We start from the raw sequence: 7,487 nt of genomic DNA, 5'->3' as shown, positions 1-7,487 counted from the left end.
CCCCTCTTTCCAGCCCGGGGGAAAAAAAAAATGGGGGGTAGAGGGGGGAGATCGAGAGTTGCTCTGCAGTTGAATGGAGGAAACAACGCAAAAAAGGAACGGGAAGATTCCGCGTCCCTTTTCCCCAAACATCCCCAGCCCCTCAATACCCGCCCCCCATCCCTCCCAGAAAGTCGCACAGTTGTTTGGGAATCACGCCTCATTCCTCCTGGTCAGCCAAGTATTCTGTTGGTTGAGGTAAATGTTGGGGTGCACATTGTACAGACGGGGAAATGGGCTCAGGGGACGCTAGCGACCTACCCGGGATCCCACCGCTTGTAAGTGGCATATAGCAGGATTTGTCTGCCACCAAAGACACATAACCAGTGCACTGCAGTGCCTGTTACGGTGATGGGGTCTGCAATATCCCTTGGAGGTTAAGAGCATGAGTCCTGGGGTCAGACTGCCAGCGTTCAAATATGGACGGTGCACCTACTTACTCTGTGGCTTTGGAAAAGTGATTTAGCATTCTGGGGCCTCTGTTTCCTCATCCAGTAGGATGTTGGTAATAGCACCTGCAACGCTGGGTGGTCTTGAGAAGTGCTGAGAATGTCTGGAAGCAGAGGGAACCTCAGGTCCACCTCCATTTCAGAAATTGAGGCTCAGAGAGGGGAAAGACCAACTGAAATTCCCCACAGCTGGGCAGCATGTGAAAGAACAAGTCCTCCCCTCCTTAGGGCCCGAACTGCGTAATCCAACCCTTGTGGGCCCATCCAAATCCATGCCTAACCCTTTCCACTTGTCCTCTACATGGCACAAACACTGGTTCTCCTTCTGTTCATCAGATACCCAGAGCTCATTCCTGACTCTGCACTGGCTGTTCCCTCTGTCTAAAACACCCTTCTCCCAGATCTTTGCTCCTCATTTGAGAGGCCTTGGCTCAAATGTCACCTCCTGAGCACCCCAGCCTAGTTAGTCACCATACACAGTTATAATCATGGCTTCCCATTTATCTCCCTCTTTGCTCTTATTGCCATGTGAAAACAACCAGTTATTTAACTTTTGTCTCCTCACTAGAATCTGGGCTCTTTGGGGGCCAAAAGTGGGTATGTTTTCACCCCTCTAAGGACCTTACCCTGGGGTCATTCACTCATTCATCAGATGTTTATTGAGCTAACACTCTTTGGGGCATCTGGGATAAAAATGGTGAACCAGATAGGAAAAAATTCCCTCCTTCCAGGGGTTCCATTCTAGTGAAAGATGCACAATACATCAGTAAAATATGTATCAGAAAAAAAAAAAGAAAAAAAATATGTATCAGAGGTGATAACTGCTATGAAGATAATAAAACAGGGAAGGAGGCTGAGGAGTACATGAGGGCAGTTTGCTCAAAAGGGTATTCAGGTGAAGCCTCACTGAGAAGGTGACATTTTAGCAAAGGTCTGAATAGGAGAGAGAGAAGTCATGTGGATACTGGGGGAAGAGCATTCCAATCAGAAGGAACATCCAGTGCAAAGGCCCTGCGGTGAAATGTGCCTGGTGTGTTCCAGGAATTGCTAGAGACCTTTGTGGCTGGAGTAGAGGAAGGGAGGGGTAAATGGTAAATGATGACATCAGAAAAGGGGGAGAGGGCAGTCTGTGTGGGTCCTCCTGGGCCATGGGGAGGGGAGGACTTTTACTCTGAGGTGAGGGGTTCCGAGCAGGTAAGGGCCCTGATCTGGCTCAGGTGTTCACAGGAGCCCTGTGGCTGCGTGCTGTGGGTGTGGGAAACAGACTGTGGGAGGTGGGGTGGGAGCAGGAAGACAGGAGGCTAATTCAATGGGAATGGGCTGGAGAAGGTGGATGGGGTCAGGATGGGGGCCGTGGAGGGACTGAAGTGAGCAGGTTATGGATCTGTTTTGAAAGTAGAGCCCATAGGATGGGCTGAGGGGTCAAAACTCCTCACGATTCAAAACCACCCCAACTGCAGGGCTCATAGTGGTGGCCAACATCCCCAGCTCCTTTTGGTCCTCTATCCATTATGAGATGCTTCTTTTTTAAGGAGCATCTCTTCTCCCTCTCCCTTTGACACAGGCCTGTTCCATGGCATCCCAGGACCAGCCATCCACATCAGCGTCGCGAGTGTGCGTAACTGCTCTCAAACACCTACAGCAAGCCCGTCCAGGTGGAGGTGGGGATTCCCCTGGCTTGTAGCCTTTTGAAAAAACACTTTTTAAAAAAACAATAATTAAAAAAAAAATTATAGTTGATGTACAGTATTATGTGTCCCTCCCATGGTCACACCTAGACCTTGTCTCAATCACCACAGCCTCTTTAGAACCTCAGTTTCACGCATCTTGCGCTTTACCGGTCACCTGTCTTTCTAGTTCACTCCCTTCAGAAGCTCAACTCCGATAATCCATTAGCCCTACCATGTTTCCATGACCCCTCCACCCCCTCATACCTTCACACAGATTAAATTCCTTGACAAACCACTATAATTGCCCCCTCACGCACATTCTCTACACACTTCCCCCTCTCCACCCTACTCATCTGGCAAAACCACAATCCTTGTTAAATCTAAGGCTCCATCTATCGCATGCCTGCATCTGTGCAGATGGAAAAAAATACACAATCATGCTAACTGCTCTCGCCTTAAATTCATACCCACCGACTTGGAATGCGGCCTAACAAATTTTGCCTCTGCCCCTGGTCCCTTGACTCTCCCAGATGATGTATCGGGTCTTCTCCTCAAACCTCTCTAACAGCGTCTTCCTCGTTGTCACTCTCAGCAGTGACTTTCTCCCTGCTTCCTGGGAGAACTACAGCCACCCTCCCCCCATATCCACTCTCCTCCTGCCTACTTGTGAGTGGGGTAGCTAGCCATGTTCCCATCTGCTGGGCTTCTTTTTTTTCCTATGCCTATTCTCATTTTTTTCTTCCCTAGTCAAGAAATTGGTCCCCTGTGGGCTCAGGGTCTCAGGAGAGAAATGTGACAGGCCCCAAAGCAGAAATAGGCCAGCTTTCTTTTCTTTTCTTTTTTTAAAGCCTCTTCAGGGCTCCAAGCAGAAATATCTTCATGGTCTATTGGGCCTCAGATTGAAAACTCAGATGCCTTTAGGGGTCAATGGGTGAAGCCATTGTGGTAGAGGAAAAGTTCTCAGTTGCATTACACAGTTGTGACTTATTTTTCCCCAAGCTTTATTGAGATATGCCTGACATTCAAGAAACCATACATATTTAAAGAATACGGTTGATGAGTTTTGACTTATGTATAAACCTGTGAAACCGTCACCACAATCAAGTAATGACCAAAAGGAACAAGGACACCTACTGTATAGCACAAGGAACTATACTCAATATTTCATAATAACCTGTATAAGAAAAGAATCTGAAAAAATATATATATAGATAGATAGAGATATATATGAATCGCTTTGCTGTACACCTGAAACTAACACAACATTGTAAATCAACTATACTTCAATAAAAAATTAATTAATTTAAAAAAAAATTTAAAAAGAGAATCTGAAAAAGAATATAGAACAGAATCACTGTGCTGTACACCTGAAACTAACATGATGTTGTAAATCAACTATACTTCAATTTAAAAAATAAAAAGAGGGGACTTCCCTGGCAGTCCAGTGGTTAAGACTCTGTGCTTCCATTGCAAGCTTGCGCAGGTTTGATCCGTGGTCAGGGAGCTAAGATCCCTAGGGACACAGGTTCAATCCCTGGTCCGGGAAGATCCCACATGCCGCGGAGCAACCAAGCCCGTGCGCCACAACTACTGAGCCTGCCTTCTAGAGCCCGCGAGCCACAACTAGTGAGCCCGTGTGCCACAGCTACTGAAGCCCGCGCCTACAGCCCATGCTCCGCAACAAGAGAAGCCACTGCCATGAGAAGCCCATGCACTGCAATAAAGAGTAGTCCCCACTCGCTGCAACTAGAAGAAGCCCGTGCACAGCAATGAAGACCCAACGCAGCCAAAAATAAATTACAAATAAAATAAATTAATTAAAAAAATTTTTTTAATTAAAAATATAAAAAGAGGGGACTTCCCTGGCAGTCCAGTGGTTAAGACTTCGTGCTTCCATTGCAGGGGTGTGCAGGTCTGATCCCTGGTCAGGGAACTAAGATCCTGCAAGCCACATAGTGGGGCCCCCCCAAAAATTTTTTTAATTAAAATAAATAAATACATTTAAAAAAGAAGAATGAATGGCTTAACCATGAAAAAAATAAAAATTTAAAAATAAATAAATAAAATGTATGTTCTCAGGAACATCAAAAAAAAAAAAAAGAAGATAATGACTAAAAAGGTAATGAATATATCCATCACCTCCAAATTTCCCCCTGCCTCTTGATAAACGCTTCATCCCTCACCCCTCCACACTACACATCCCCAGACAACCACTAATCTACTTTCTATCACTGTTGGTTAGTTTGCATTTTCTAGAATGGAATTATATAGTATGTACTCTCATGTCTGGCTTTTTTCATTCAATATAATTATTTTGAGATTCATACATGTTTAACAATAATTCATCCTTTTTATTTCTTTTTTCTTCTTCTTCTTTTTTTTTTTTTTTTTTTTTGCGGTACGCGGGCCTCTCACTGTTGTGGCCTCTCCCATTGCGGAGCACAGGCTCCGGACGCGCAGGCTCAGCGGCCATGGCTCACGGGCCCAGCCGCTCCACGGCATGTGGGATCCTCCCGGACTGGGGCACGAACCCGCATCCCCTGCAGCGGCAGGCGGACTCTCAACCACTGCGCCACCAGGGAAGCCTATTCTTTTTATTTCTGAGTGCTGTTCCATTGTGTGGAATAGTTTATTTATCAAGCCACCACAATTTGTTTATCACGTCACCCACTGATGGACATTTGTGTTGTTTGCAGTTTTTGGCAATTATACAAATAAAGGTGCTATGAACATCAATGTACAAGTCTTTGTGTGGATATGTTTTCATTTTTTTAGTGTATATACCTAGGAGTGGAATGTCTGGATCATGTAGTAGGTATATATTTAATATTTAAAGAAAAGTTATTTTCCAAAGTAGTTGTACCACAGTGTCCAACTACCATTACTATTAACAACAACAATAAAAACCGGGTGAAAATTTAGTATTTATTTTAATTCATTTATTCCTTCATTTGACAAATATTTACTGGGTACTGCTTTGTGCCGGACCCTGTTCTAGGCACTGGGGATTCAGCAGTGAACAAGGCACACAAAATTCCCACCCTCGCGGAGATGATGTTTGACTTATCCTCTCTCAGCCCAGATGATTTGGTTTTCTAGGTTGGGACCACACATGTGCTGAGGAGCCGGATGGCCTGGTCCAAATCCTGGCTCTGCCATTTCCTAGCTATGTGGCCTTGGCAAGACCCCTTATCTCTGAGTCTTATTCTGTAAAAAGGGGGTGCTGATAATACAATCTTTACCTCCTAAGGTTGTGGCATTGTTGGTTCGCAAACTGGCCCCTGTACACAGAAGGCAAGGAGAGACCCAAGAAAGAGGCATGTCCAGATTGGTAGATGGCAGGTCTAAGAAGCAAGGGAAAGTTCATACGAACTTTTTTCATATCTTGGGCAGCCACAAGATAAGTAGATCTCCTTACCCACCTGCCAGAATCTTCAAAGTTTATATACAGAGGCCTTAGCTGGGCTCAGTCACACATACTGTCGAGATGGTCTCAACAAAACCCTACTCTCCCAAGGCTGTGTCTTTGGAACAGCTCCCACTGTGGGAACAGTGGGCAGTGTACATTCCAAGGACAGGGGAGTGGGTGAGGAGACTCTGACTGCCCGGGCCCAGCTCTCAGGTCAACTGGCAGTCACGTGTGTCCTCTTGATGACCTCCGCCAACAGGCATACAAGCCACTAAGCATTAGCTATTATCTATGCTGGGGGGTGGGGGGAGCCAGAGAATAAACAGGCAAAACATACATTGTCCCTTAATGAGCATGAAATAGTGGCTTATAGTGGTTTTGATTTGCATTTCCCTAATTATTAGTGACGTTTATTATCTTTTCATGTGCCTTTCAGCCACTTGCATATCTTTTTTGGAGAAATATCTATTTAAGTCCTTTGCCCATTTAAAAATTGGATTGTAGGGAATTCCCTGGCAGTCCAGTGGTTAGGACATCCGTGCTTCCACTACCCAGGGGAGAGCTGGGGGCACCAGGCCCGGGTTCGATCCCTGGTCGGGAAACTAAGATCCCGCAAGCCATGCAGCGTGGCCAATAAATACATAAACAAACAAACAAACAAATAAAATTGGATTTTTGTGGGGTTTTTGCTGAGTTTTAGGAATTCTATACGTATTCTGGATATTGACCCTTTATGATTTGCAGATATTTTCTCCCATTCCGTGGGTTGATGTAACACTCCGTTGATTGTTTCCTTTCATGCACACTTTTAAATTTTGATGTAGTCCAATTAACTTTTTTTTGTTGTTGCCCGTTCTTTTGGCATCACACCCAAGAAATTATTGCCAAATCCAATATCATGAAGCTTTTCCCCTATGTTTTCTTCTAAGAGTTTTATAGTTTTGACATTTAGGACTTTGATCCATTTTAGGTTAATCTTTATATAGGGTGTTAGATAAGGGTCCAACATCATTCTTTTGCACGTGGATATCCATCCAGTTTCCCCAATACCGTTCGTTGAAAAGACTGTCCTTTCCCCATTGAATGATATGGACATCCTTGTCGAAAATCATTTGACCATACGTGCCAGGGTTTATTTCTAGAATTTGCATTTTGAACAAGTTGCTGTTGAAAACCATTGATATATAGTATCAGATTGTTGCAGGAAGGGGGATCCCTTCCAGGGCCCAAGAGAGGGCTCTTGTCTAATACTCAGAAACGAATTGTCCGAGGAGAAATACACGCTGCAAAGCAAAAGACTTTATTGGAGAGGGGCATCTGGGTGGAGAGCAGCAGGGTCAGGGAACCCAGGAGAACTGCTCTGCCACGTGGCTCACAGTCTCTGGTTTTATAATAGGGTTAGTTTCCAGGTTGTCCCTGGCCAATCGTTTTGACTCGGGTCCTTCCTGGTGGCGCGCACATCACTCAGCCAAGATGGATTCCAGTGTGAGCGTTTCTGGGAGGTTGGCAGGATATATCATCTCTTCCCTCCACCTTTTGGCCCCTCCCAAACTTTTCTGGGCTGGTTTTACAAGAGATACTATGGGCGGGCATGTCCTCCCTCCTTTCAGCACCTCCCGAATTCTCCCAGTTAGTTTTCAGTGCAGCACCTCGTTCTTTACTAGGATCTTCTGTTGTGAGACAACTCAGGCAAGCGGTTATCATCCTGCCTGGCTAAGCTGGGCGGGTTTTGGTCAATGGCTCCCTAACAAGATTAACAATAAAACAGGAAGGGAGGGCTGTACTTTTTGAGAAGTCATAGAAAAGGTGATATTTGAGCAAAGCCCTGCAAAACACAAGGGAGTCAGACAAGCATGCATCAGGGGAAGACATTCCGGGTGAGGCAGGAGGGATGGGGGGGGGGGCAGGGCACAACTGTTG

The sequence above is a fragment of the Neophocaena asiaeorientalis genome, unplaced genomic scaffold (genome assembly GCF_003031525.2).
Source record: "Neophocaena asiaeorientalis asiaeorientalis breed wild unplaced genomic scaffold, Neophocaena_asiaeorientalis_V1.1 scaffold629, whole genome shotgun sequence".
NCBI lineage: Eukaryota > Metazoa > Chordata > Mammalia > Artiodactyla > Phocoenidae > Neophocaena > Neophocaena asiaeorientalis.
The sequence above is the reverse complement of the archived record's forward strand: the minus strand, read 5'-3'. Positions refer to the sequence as shown.